Source organism: Elephantulus edwardii, unplaced genomic scaffold (genome assembly GCF_000299155.1).
Source record: "Elephantulus edwardii isolate Elephantulus edwardi_28Jun2011 unplaced genomic scaffold, EleEdw1.0 scaffold00079, whole genome shotgun sequence".
Lineage (NCBI taxonomy): Eukaryota > Metazoa > Chordata > Mammalia > Macroscelidea > Macroscelididae > Elephantulus > Elephantulus edwardii.
Genome location: NW_006399829.1, coordinates 4,580,670 through 4,592,861, shown reverse-complemented (window position 1 = coordinate 4,592,861; position 12,192 = coordinate 4,580,670).

Genomic DNA, 12,192 nt, shown 5'->3' with positions numbered 1-12,192 from the left:
TGAGCAGGTCATAAAAAGACTTTTCCACATAAAAAGCCCAGGCCCATATGCCTTTATGGATGAATTCTACCAAACATTAAGAGAGAAGCTATCACCAATTCTACTCAAATTATTTTGAAAAATCAGAAGACGAAGGAACACTCCAAGTGTTATTCTAGGAAGTAAGCACAACCTTAATACCAAAAATAGACAAAACTTTACCAAAAGAGAAAACTACAAACCAATATCTCTCATGAATACAGATGGACAAAATCCTCAACAAAATCCTGGCCAATAGAATCCAACAGTAGGTTACAAAAACTATTCATCATGATCAAGTGGGATTCACAATGGGTATACAAGGATGGTTCAACATAAGGAAATAAAACAACCAAACAATGTAATTTATCACATTAACAAAGGAACGAACATGACCTACATAATCCTATCAATTTGACAAAGTCCAACATCATTTCCTGAATTGAAGGGAATTTCCTTAACATAGTGAAAAGTGTATACACAAAACCAAAAGCCAGCATAATTCTCAGTGTAAAAAGGCTAAAGGGATTCCTCTTGAATGCCTAATTTCACTACTTCTAATCAATATTGTGTTGGAAGAATTTGCTAGAGCAATACTACAAGAGAAGGAAATAAGCATCCAAATAAAAGAGGTAGTAAATATCTCACTCTATGCAGATGATATGAAAACCCCAATGACTCAACCCTCAACCAAAAAAACCAGTAAACCTAGTGGAATGGCAAGATATAACACCAATATACAAAAATCAATGGGATTCCTCTACAGTAAAAAAGAAAACCCAGAGAAGCAAACTGAGAAAGCAATTATCTTTATAATAGCCAACCACAAAGTCAAGTGATACTATGTTGTTAGGTGCCATTGAGTTGAGTAAAAAACAATAGCAACTCTGTGAACAACACATCTGAACTCTGGCCTCTCCTGTGCCATCCCCATACTTCCTGGCACCTTAAAGTCCATTTCAGCAGTCACTGTGTCACTCCACCTGATTGAGGGTCTTCCACTTCTTCAACAACACTCTGCCTTTCTAAGCATGGTGTCTCTTTCCAAAGAATAGCTTCTCCTAGCAACATGTCCGAAGTATATAAGGCAAAGTTTTATCATCTTCTGCTCTAAAGCACACTCTGGCTGCACTTTCTCCAACACATATTTATTTACTCTTTTGACAGTCAGTGTGATGTTCAATATTCTTCTCCAATACCACAGCTCAAAGACATCCAGTTTTCTTCTGTCGTCCTTAGTCATTGTCTAGCTCTCAGATACATAACAAGTAACAGGAAAGAACATGGCCTGAATCAGACACACCTTAGACCTCAAACCAACATCATTGCTCCTTCATAATTTGAAGAGGTCCCAGATTGAACTTAATTGTATTCATGTAAAACCTATACCCAAATCAGGAAGTTGTCGTGTGAACGGAGCAAGGGAACACTACAGAGTTTAAAATTAAGAAGGGAGTGTGTCAGGATTGCATTCTCTCTTCATACCTATTCAATCTGCATGCTGAGCAAATTATTCAAGACGCTGGACTCCCCCATCAACAAACGAATGGCTAGAGAAGCTGTGGTATATTCACACAATGGAATGCTATTTGCATTGAAAAACAAGGAACTCATGCAATATTATTCAAAATGTTTGACTCTGGAGAACATTATGGTGAGTGAAATATCCCAGTCAAAAAAGGACAAATATTGCATGGTGCCACTGTTATAAAACAGGACTGACCTTGGGTTTGGGTAGAGACTGAGTAAGATGGGTTTAATAATGTATGCTGCACTGAAACAGAGGAGGGAGAAAACTGTTTAAAAGAGATATGTGATTAGGTATTTTCATCATGACAGTAGTCTAGAGCTATGGCTACATGGTGGAGTGGACCTGGGGGAGGGTTTGTAAAACAATGAAAGAATTTTACTTTTCCAAGAGGGTAGTGTTCTGGAGGGGAGCCTTGGGAGGGGAGAAATGTGCAACAACGAATGAATCCAAAGCCTCTGTAAATTTTTACTAAAATTAATAACAAATTTAAATTTAAATAAAAATTAAGTTAGAGTAAGGATGGCAATGGATTTATAACTGCTCATGCTAATAACATTATATCATGGCATAGAAGAGAAACAGTGGAAATGTATCCACATTTACAACATTCCTCTTACCAAAACCAATTATGGAAAATAGGAACTATATTGGAACATGTATCTCTGGATTGGAAATGATGATATTGTTAATACAGTACAACAAGTAATAAATGTTGGAGAGGATATGGAGAGATAGGAACTCTTATTCATTGTTTGTGGGATTATAAAATGGTGCAACCACTCTGGAAGGCAGTTTGGCACTTCCTCAAAAAGCTGAACATAGATATTCCGTATGACTCAGCTACTCCACTGCTTGGATTATATCCTGAGAGAATGAGAACTGAAACCCAAATGGAAACTTGTATATACCAATGTTCATAGCAGTGTTACTCACCATCGCAAGAGCATTGATGCAGGCCTAATGTCCTACCACAACTGAATGGATTGAGAGATTATGGTATATTCACATGATGGAATATTGTGCAGCACATAGAGGTAATGATTTTATAAATTACTACCTAACTTGGGAGGGCCTGGAAAGCATTATGCTGAGTGAACAAACTTAGTTCCATAAAGACAAAGACTGTTTAAGACTATTACTGTAGAAGGAGTATGAAGATCTAAGGGGGGTAGGAGGGTGGGAGCAGAAGGGTGAGGGTGGGAAAGAGGGGTTTTCATAGGGTAGCATAATTTTTTAAATTTTTTTTTATTACTTGTTGTGTGCTATCAAATTGGATCTGACTGGCACAGAAGGAGATTGTCCCTCCTTCTCCAGCAAAGCATCTGGTGGATTTGAACCACGTACCCTCGGGATTGTGGAGCAGCTTCTTGCCAGTAGGCCAGGAGAGTTCCCAAAGTAGCACAATATTGTGGGTGGATGATGATGTGAAGGAAATGGGAAATATCTGGTGTGGAAAACAATGTATATGAACTTTGTAAATAAAGCAGTATAAATAATTTTTTTTTTTAAATGGCAACTCCTGACAACATGTTTGAAGTATCTAAGAGGAAGTTTCACCATCCTTGCCTCTAAGGAGCATCTGAGTCATACTTCCTCCAAGATTGACTTGTTTATTGTTTTGCCAGTCCATGGGATATTCATTACTCTTCCCAATGCAAAAGCATCGATTATTCTTCTGCCATCCTCATGTACTGTACAACACTCTTATGCATAGGAAGCAACTAAAACACACACAAACATATAACAACATCAACAAATAAACATGGTTTGGATCAGGTACACTTAAGTCTTTAGCTCTTTAGCATTTTGGAGACGACCTTAATAGCAAATTTCCCTCCACAGCTTGAATTTTTATTTCTTGAGTGTTAATACCATGCTTGTTGATAGTGGGTCCAAGGAGAGTGAGATAATTGACAACTTCAATCTTTTGTCCATCTTTCATGATTTTTCCTATGGATACAGTGGTGATGATTTCTATTTTCTTGATATTGAGATGTAACCCATATTGAAGGCAGTAATCTTTGATCTTCAGGTCTTCCTACAAGCAGTGTTGTGTCTGTATAAATGAGATTGTTTGTAAATCGTCCTCCAGTTAGGACACTACATTCTTCTTCATGTAGTCCAGATTCTGGTATGATTTGTTCAACATACATATTGAGTAGGTATAGACAAAAAATACAATGCTGACACATACTTTTTCTTATTTTATACCAAGCAAGATCCTCTTGTTCTGTTTAGACAACTGTTTCTTAGTCTATATGTAAGCTGTACATGAGCTTAATTATATGTTCTGGGATTCTCACTTTTCTCAGTGTTAGCCATAGTTTGTAATGATCCACCTTTGCATAGTTACACAAATGGACATCCTTCTGATACCTTCCACTTTTTGTCACAATCCATGCGACATCAGAAATGATTTCCCTAATTTCACAGTCTGTTCTGAATCCAACTTGAATTTCTGACAGTTCTCTGTCAACTGCTCCAGAGTTCTGTGAATAATTTTCATTAAGAAGATTATTTTACTTGCATGTGATATTAATGTTGTTTGATAATATCCACATTCTGTTGGATCACCTATTTTTTAAATGAAAAGAAATATTCTTCCGTTGTGTGTGTGTTGTGTACCATAGAGTCAGAAATGACCCAAAGCTGATCCTTCAACAGGTTTTCAGAGAGAGTTGATTGCACAGGAAGCGATTGTTCATCTTTCTCCCATGTCGCAGTGGGTGGCCTCAAACCACATGCCTCTTCTAGTGAGTGGATTTTAAAAGTCATGGTTGAATAGAACTGTTTTAATGATGTGAATGAGGTAAATGGCACCTTTTGAGTGGGAACATACAAACAAAACGTGTAGACTATTAATGAAGACATTGATTAGTTTTACCACCCTGGCAGTTTTAGATTAACCAGGTGCAGAGTTAGAAGAATGAGATTCTTGTTAGCATCAAGGAAGAAGCAGCAGAAATTAAGCATGCCCTTTCAACGAGAGATTCCTGTGCTAGAAGGACAACACTACCAGCAGCAGCAGTAAGAGCACAGCGGGTGGAGAACCAGACTTAGATATGAGACACACTGAACTGAAATCGCACTGCCAGCTTTTGCCCAACTTTTCTGGAGATCTAGGGGTGAGGAGCAGGGGGTGTGATGCCTTATTAACAGGAAAGAAAGCACTGTTAACATTGCTCTAAAGTCAAGAAGATGGTCAGAGAGACTTAGAGCATACTTCAGAAAATATCTTGACTGAAGAATTGTAGCCTATCTCTGACCTGAACTGTACTCTGCTACTCCGCTAGTGAGCCCCATAGTCATGAATGTTGACTGAGAGTTCTCTATGGCCATTGCAATGGATTGGTAAACCCCGTAGTAGAACAGCAGGATCCTTGGGACCTGGTGGATGGTGGAGGCAGGAGGTTTTTGTTTAAATTTGTAGAATCAGATGTGGGGATGGGGCGTATGCTTAACCTCATAGGAACTGGTTTTGTGCTGTGGATGTCACGCTTGGGGACTCTGCCCCTTCGTGGATTCAGTGGATGTCACTTGTGGATCACTCCCATACCAAGTGAATCCATGTTATGCCTGGTGATCTGTTCCCATGAAGATTATGGCCTAGAAAAACTCATAGGTCGATTAGTTACACTCTGTCTGTCCTCTAAGGCTACCAGAAGTTGAAGTCGACTAGAAAACAACACAGAGAAATAATTACCTGTGATTTTTTTTTTCATGATCTTAATGTTTATAAAGTTAGGGTTTTTTTCTTTTTTGCTTTGATTTTTTTTTAAGTTAGTTCTTGGGGTTTTTCCTACTGTATTTAGAAGACACCTCAACGGGTGAAGTGCATCACCAGAGTCCTAGGATTCTCCTAGACTCTCCAGACAGACAGTCAGTCCTAGAGGGAAAGGATTTGACTCAGCAAATCTGGCCTCTTCTGGGAAACTGAGCTGTGGCTGCTCTGCCGAGGGTCGTTGAGTTTACCAGACCTGAGTAGCTGATTGACCTCCTTAAGCATCTGCCTTATTAGTGGATTTTTCTTCAAGCCCTGCCCAACATGCTAACTTCTTCACGGGTCTTGGTTTCTCAGCCTCTTTATTTCAGGATGCTACAAGGAAACTCATTAGTAGCTAAAGAATTGCACTGCCAAACCAAAAGCACAAAGTTTAAAATCTACCAGCTACTCTATAAGAGGGGAAAATAATAGGTAATCTTTTCCTACGTGATTAAACTGCTTCAAAGACCCATTGGAGGGTCAACTGTCAGTTAATACTCAGTGGTATCTAACAACGACACGGTCATCAAGAGCACTTATGGCTAACATTTTCCTTTCCAGACCGGCTCTCTTCTCCTTTCCGAATCTACGGAGGGCTAACATTTCCTGTCCTATGCCTCAGACTTACTCAAACTGATTTCTGTGGCCAACTAGATCTTGGAGAAAGGGATAAACTAAACATCTATATCCTCTCAGGATTTTTTTAACATTATCATTATTGTGAAATTTTACTTATTTCTCATAATATTAAAAGCTCTTTGAGCTTGATATTTTACGTTATCTCAGATGCCTGTGAAAGCAGAACAGTGAAAAAGGAACATCAAAGAAAAAAAATTATACATCTGAAGTTATGATGTTAAAGAATGTGGAATATTCCACCAGCTTACCTGAGTGAGAAGAATGGGCTATCTCCTCTCACAGGATTTCCTGCTTCTGAGAATCCGCGGGAGAGGCAGCAATGAGTCGGTTCTGACTTGGCTGCACACAACAATACAAACGAGACAAAATGAACACATCTTGGAAGAAATACAGCTCGAAAGGTCCTGAGAAATGAGGATGGCAAAACTTGCCTTGTTTATTTTCAGCATGCTATCAGAAAGGACGAATCCTTTGAGAAGGACAGCACACGTGGTAAATCAGGTCATTAGCAAAGGGGAAAATTCTCAACATAGTGCAGACAACCATGGGGCAAAACATTCCTTGTCTGGGAATGGTGCATTTCAGGACACATTTTTTTTTCCCCTAATTGAGATCATTATAAATTAGAAACAAATCTATGGTATTAACAACGACAATGTTATATTTTAATTCTTTCTTATTTTTTTTATTCTTACCATGATGTCCTTATCTTGGGGTTTGTTTTAATTTGAAGTCAATGAATAGCTTTTATTTCCAAAAATCACCTCTTTATTGACAATTCTAACTCAGAACTGCAGATGGCGCACGTGATACATTTCATTAGACTGAAAAGTAAAGGATGACTCGGAGATTTGATTTCTGCATTTGAATGTGATTGCTCATTAAGTTTGGGAAAGCATCGACCTCATTTGTAAGAGGTGGTTAAAATCTCACGTAGTTTCTATGTGTGAGGGAGAGAACAAGTGACTTCTTGTCGCACAATTCACAGAATTAACAAAGAATGTTTATTTCAGAATGTGAGATGTCAAGAAACACACACTCACAAAACTCAAACTTTAAAAAGAAATAAGGCTTTTAAAAAAGTTTTTGAAACAAAAAAAGACAGCAAGTGATAAATGTTGGAGAGGATGTGGAGAGGTAGGAACTTATACACAATTGATAGGATTGCAAAATGGTACAACCACTCTGGAAAGCAGTTTGGCATTTCCTTAAAAAGCTGAATGTAGAAATTCCATATGATCTAGCTATTCCACTGCTTGGAATATTCCCTGAGAAAATGAGAACTGAAGACACAAATGAAGACTTGTGCAACAATGTGCATAGCAGCGTTATTCACCATCACAAGAACATGGAAAACAGTCTGAACATACAAACATAATTGAAAATACTGAAAAACTATGGTATACTCACACGATGGAATACTACACAGCACCCAGGAGCAAAGACTTTGTAAATCACTATCTAACTTGGGAAGGACAGGAGAGCATTATGTTAAGTGAACTAACTCAGTCCCATAAGGATAAATATTATATAATAATACTATTATTGTAGAGTAAGTATAAGGATCCAAGAGGAGCAGGGTGGGAGCAGAGTGGTAAGAATGAGGAGAAGAGGTTGTGGTTAATCATGTTGTTGTTGTTGATTGCCATCTAGTCGAGCATGACTCATAACAACCCTGTGAGCAAAAGGCTTGAAGCCTTTCTATAATTGCTGACATTTATCAAAGTTCATAGGCATGTTGTTTAGAAAGTGGATGCATAGAGTCCTATGATTTGATGGGTGGAGGGCGGGGTGGGTAAAGGAAATGAGAAAGATCTGGTGTGAAAAACAATTCATATGAATTTTGTAAGTAAACCAATTGTTGTAGATGTTGTTGTTATGTGCTATCAAGTTGCCTGCGACTCATAGCATCCTATGTACAATAGCCCTAAAACCTGCTCTATCCTGTGCCAATCTTATTGTTTCTGATACACCTGCCCCTCATTATCTCAGTCACTGAATCAATACATCTCATCGAAGGTCTTCCTTTCTCGCACTGTCTCTCCACCTTCCCAAGCTTGATATTCCTCTCCAAAAACTAATCTGGCCCTGCAACATGTCCAGAGTATATTAGATGAAGCTTTAGAATCCTTGCCTCCAAGGAGCAGCCTGGCTTCCCCATCTACAGAATGAACTTGTTTGTTCTCTTAGCAGTACATGTTCAATACTCTTCTCCAGCACCACAGCTCAAAGGCATCAATTCTCCTTCTATCATCCATAGCCAATTGTCCAGCTTTCTGATGCATACCAAGTGATTGCAGATTCCATGACCTGTATCACTTTAGTCTCCAGACTGACATCGTTGCTCTTCAGTACTTTGGAAAGGAAAGCAAACCAGTACAAAGTAAAATAAAAAATGAAAAAATTTTTTAAAAAATCAAAGTTTTTCTTCCAAGAGTTTACCACCTGTGTTTTGATTTTAAAATCACTCAGACCCAATTTATATAAATAAAAAGGGAAAAAACAAAAATCAGCCCCATTCCACCTCCACAAAGAGCTGGAAGACTTTCTGCAATGCTTCATTGGCCCTGGTGTCCATTCCGTTCCACTGGAACGAGCAGGGTATTCTCTCTAATAGTAAGTTCATGAAAATTTCTTTTTTATAGATGCTAATAGGTCAGATGAAGCAGCTCACTGTGACCACTATTTCAGGGTCAAAAGTCAGAAGTCACTTTAACTTTGTTAAACTATAAGCTCATGTCTTGCCCAATTCAGCTTGCTGTTGGTTTATCTTTAATACAGTTTCTGGAGAAAGATCAAGGATGGATTCATGTGAAATGAATTCTTATTCACAGTTAAGAAGGAGAAGGAAAGGTTAGGGTCAAAGAAAGAGAGAAAGACCTCCCAACAACATGGGTTACACAGTGACGGTAACAATTGCCTCCAGCATATCAGAGATAGTGTGGATAGCTGCGGACAGGGGAAGGTTCACACTCGCTGTTCATGGGGTTGTTATGAGTCAAGGTCAACCTGATAGCATCCAACAACAACAACAACAATCAAATATTTTTTAATAGCTTTTGTTGGGCACTAAGGAGACACCTGGAAATCTTACATGTATCTATCACTTTAGAAGAAAAGTATATATTGATTCAGGTTAATGCAACATTGTTTTGGATTATCTAGCAAAGTGAATTGCATCTATTTTTATAAAAGAAGTAACAGTGAAGCACAGACTGATCTATGGGCAGCAATGATGTCTGGCTGGTAAGCAGTTGACCACGAACCTTTTCACAATGCTCTATACCCTGGATATGCCGAATGCGTGGAGTTGTCTTCACAGTTGGTTTGTTGTTGCTAGGTGCTATCGACTCAGTTTTAATCCATAGCAACTCCATATAGTACAGACTGAAACAATGCTAGTGCCTGCCAACAATCATAGTTGGTTTTGAGCCTATTGTTTCAACAACTGTGTCAGGTCATCTCAGTTAGAGTCTTCATCTTTATAGTGGACTCACTACTTTGATGTCACACTCCTTTTCATAAAGTACAGCTTTGTGAATTATTTGCTTGAGCAAATACAGAGTGAATAGGAATGGAGAAATTATACAACCCTGACACACACCCTTCCTGATCATAAACCATGCAGTATCCCCTTGCTCTGTTCACAAAGCAGCTTCTTGGTCTAGGTATAGACTCCATATGAGCACAATCAAGCCATGATCTATGCAGTCAAATACCTTTGAATAGTCAATAAATCACACATATACATTTTTCTATTGTCCCCTGCTTTGAATCAGAGTCCATCTGAAAACAGCAATGATATCATTGTGCCATGGCCTCTTCTAAACTCAGCTTGTATTTCTGGTTAATGTACTATTCTAGCCACATTTGAATGATCTCCAATAATAACTCACTTGTATGAGATATTAATTAATGATATTGTTCAGTAGTTTTCACATTCTGTCAGGTCACCTTTCTTAGGAGTGGTGACAAATATGGAACTTTTCCAGCCAGTCGACCAGGTAGCTGTCCTTCTAATTTCCTGGAATAAAGTAGTGAGCACAACCATGGCATTGGCAGGAGTAGCTTGAGTCCTGAAGCCTTCAATATGGATTGAATCTCAATGTCAACAAAACAAAGATTTTTATTGCTAGAATAATAGGCAATATCAAGATGGATGGAGAGAGTTTCAAGCTATCAACCCCTTCGTCTTACTTGGATCCACAGGTAAAAATCTCGGTACCAGCAGTCAGGAAATCAGGAGCTATATTGCACTGGGAGAGTCTGCAGTTAGGGACCTCTCCAAATTATTGAGTAATGATGTCAGCTTGAGGACTAAGGTGCATCTGGATCAGACATGGTCTTTCTGATCACTTGATATGCATCTAAGAGCTGAACAATGGTAAGGATGACAGAAGAATTGATGCCTCTGAGTTGTGGTGTTGGCAGAGAGCACTCAACATCCCGTAGATGGCCAAGAGAGTGAACAAATTTGTCTTGGGAACAGTACAGCTGGAGTGCTCTTTGGAAGCAAAGATAATGAAGCTTAACCTCATATACTTCACATATATTTCTAGGAAGGACTATTCCTTGGAGAGGGACATGATGCTGGGAAAGGTAGAAGGCTCTGCGAAGAAGATGACCTTTGACCAGGTGAATTGACACAGTGACTGCCACAATGGACTCTAATTTATTCAGGAAGTGTGAGGAGGGCACAGGATAGGACAGGGTTCAGATCTGCTGTTCATAGTGTTGCTATGAGTCATGCTGGACTCAAAGGCACCTGACAACAATCCCTATGTGTTCCAACTTGATGCTTGAATTAGTTTTTAAATTCTTTGAGCCTGAGGAATGCTGAGTGTGTTCTTCCCTTTTCATTCTCTAGGTCTAGGCCTGTGCTGTTGCCATTACAGTAGCTTGGTTTGTCTTCCTGAGGTGCATTTTAGTGGAGCTTCAAGATTAAGGCAGACTAGTAAAATTGATCATCCACTTTTGAAATAAAAGTCCTCTGAAAACTTTATACAGAGTAGAGGAATATGAATTGATATTAGAAGTAGAGCTCAAGCTAGAAGTCAATCAAAATGAAGAGAAATACCTGCAAATATCCTTTAATAGTTAGAACACAATATATGGAATATGACTGTTGAAAAATTAGAAGTTTGGAGAAATTATCTAGAATGCATTAACTTCAACCTACTATTATTAGTAACATGAGATGGACTAGCTTTGGCCACTTTGAATCAATCACATGATAGAACATGCTGCGAATGAAAATAGTTTTAAAATGATGCTGCATTCATAATAAAAAGACAATTTTAAGTACACTGTACTTACTTTTTTAAGTACACTGTAGTAAGTAATACGACATTATCCATACACATACAAAGAAGATCTGTCAATATGACTACTATTCAAATATATACACTAACAACTAAAACCAAAGAGGATGAGGTTGAAGATTTTCATCAAATTTTACCTTCTAAAATTGACCAGCCACTCAAATTAAGATGTGCTAATGATAATTTGTGGCTGAAATGTAAAAGTCAGAAACATTGAAGAGTGAAGGGTAGTTGAACGAGGCTCAAAATAGGATAAGTGAGTTTTACACATTCAATGATTTATTCATTATAAATAAATTTTTTTATAAAATGCAAACAAGCAACTTTATACATATACCTCACTGGATGGACTACATAAGAATCAGATTAACTGCACTGGTGGAAGATATCATTTCATAACTTCAATATAGCTGTGACAACCAGAGTAGGTGCTGACAGAGGGATGTCTACTAATCACGTGCAAGTTCAATTTGAAGCTGGAGAAAATTTTTAAATGTCCACAAGATGTGTTACTTGATTTTCTGTTAAACTTTGCCATTGCTCCTAGGATAAGATGGCATCTTATCGTGGTTTTGATTTGCATCTTTCTTATTGCCAGTGATTTTGAGCGTTTCTTTATGTGTCTTTTGGCCATCTGAATATCTTTCTCTGTGAGGATTCTTTGCCTGTCTTTTGCCCATTTTGTAATTGTGTTATCTGTCTTTTTATTGTGGAGGCCCTGTTGTCTTCTGTAAACTTTTGATATGAGAACAAGTGATAACAGGGTATGAGAGCAATATGAGAACAATTAATTAATGCTGGAGAGGATGTGGCAAGATAGCAACTCTTCTTATACATTATTGGTGAGATTGTAAAATGGCACAACCACTCTGGAATGTAGTTTAGCATTTCCTCAGAAAGCTGAGCATATGACCCAGCGA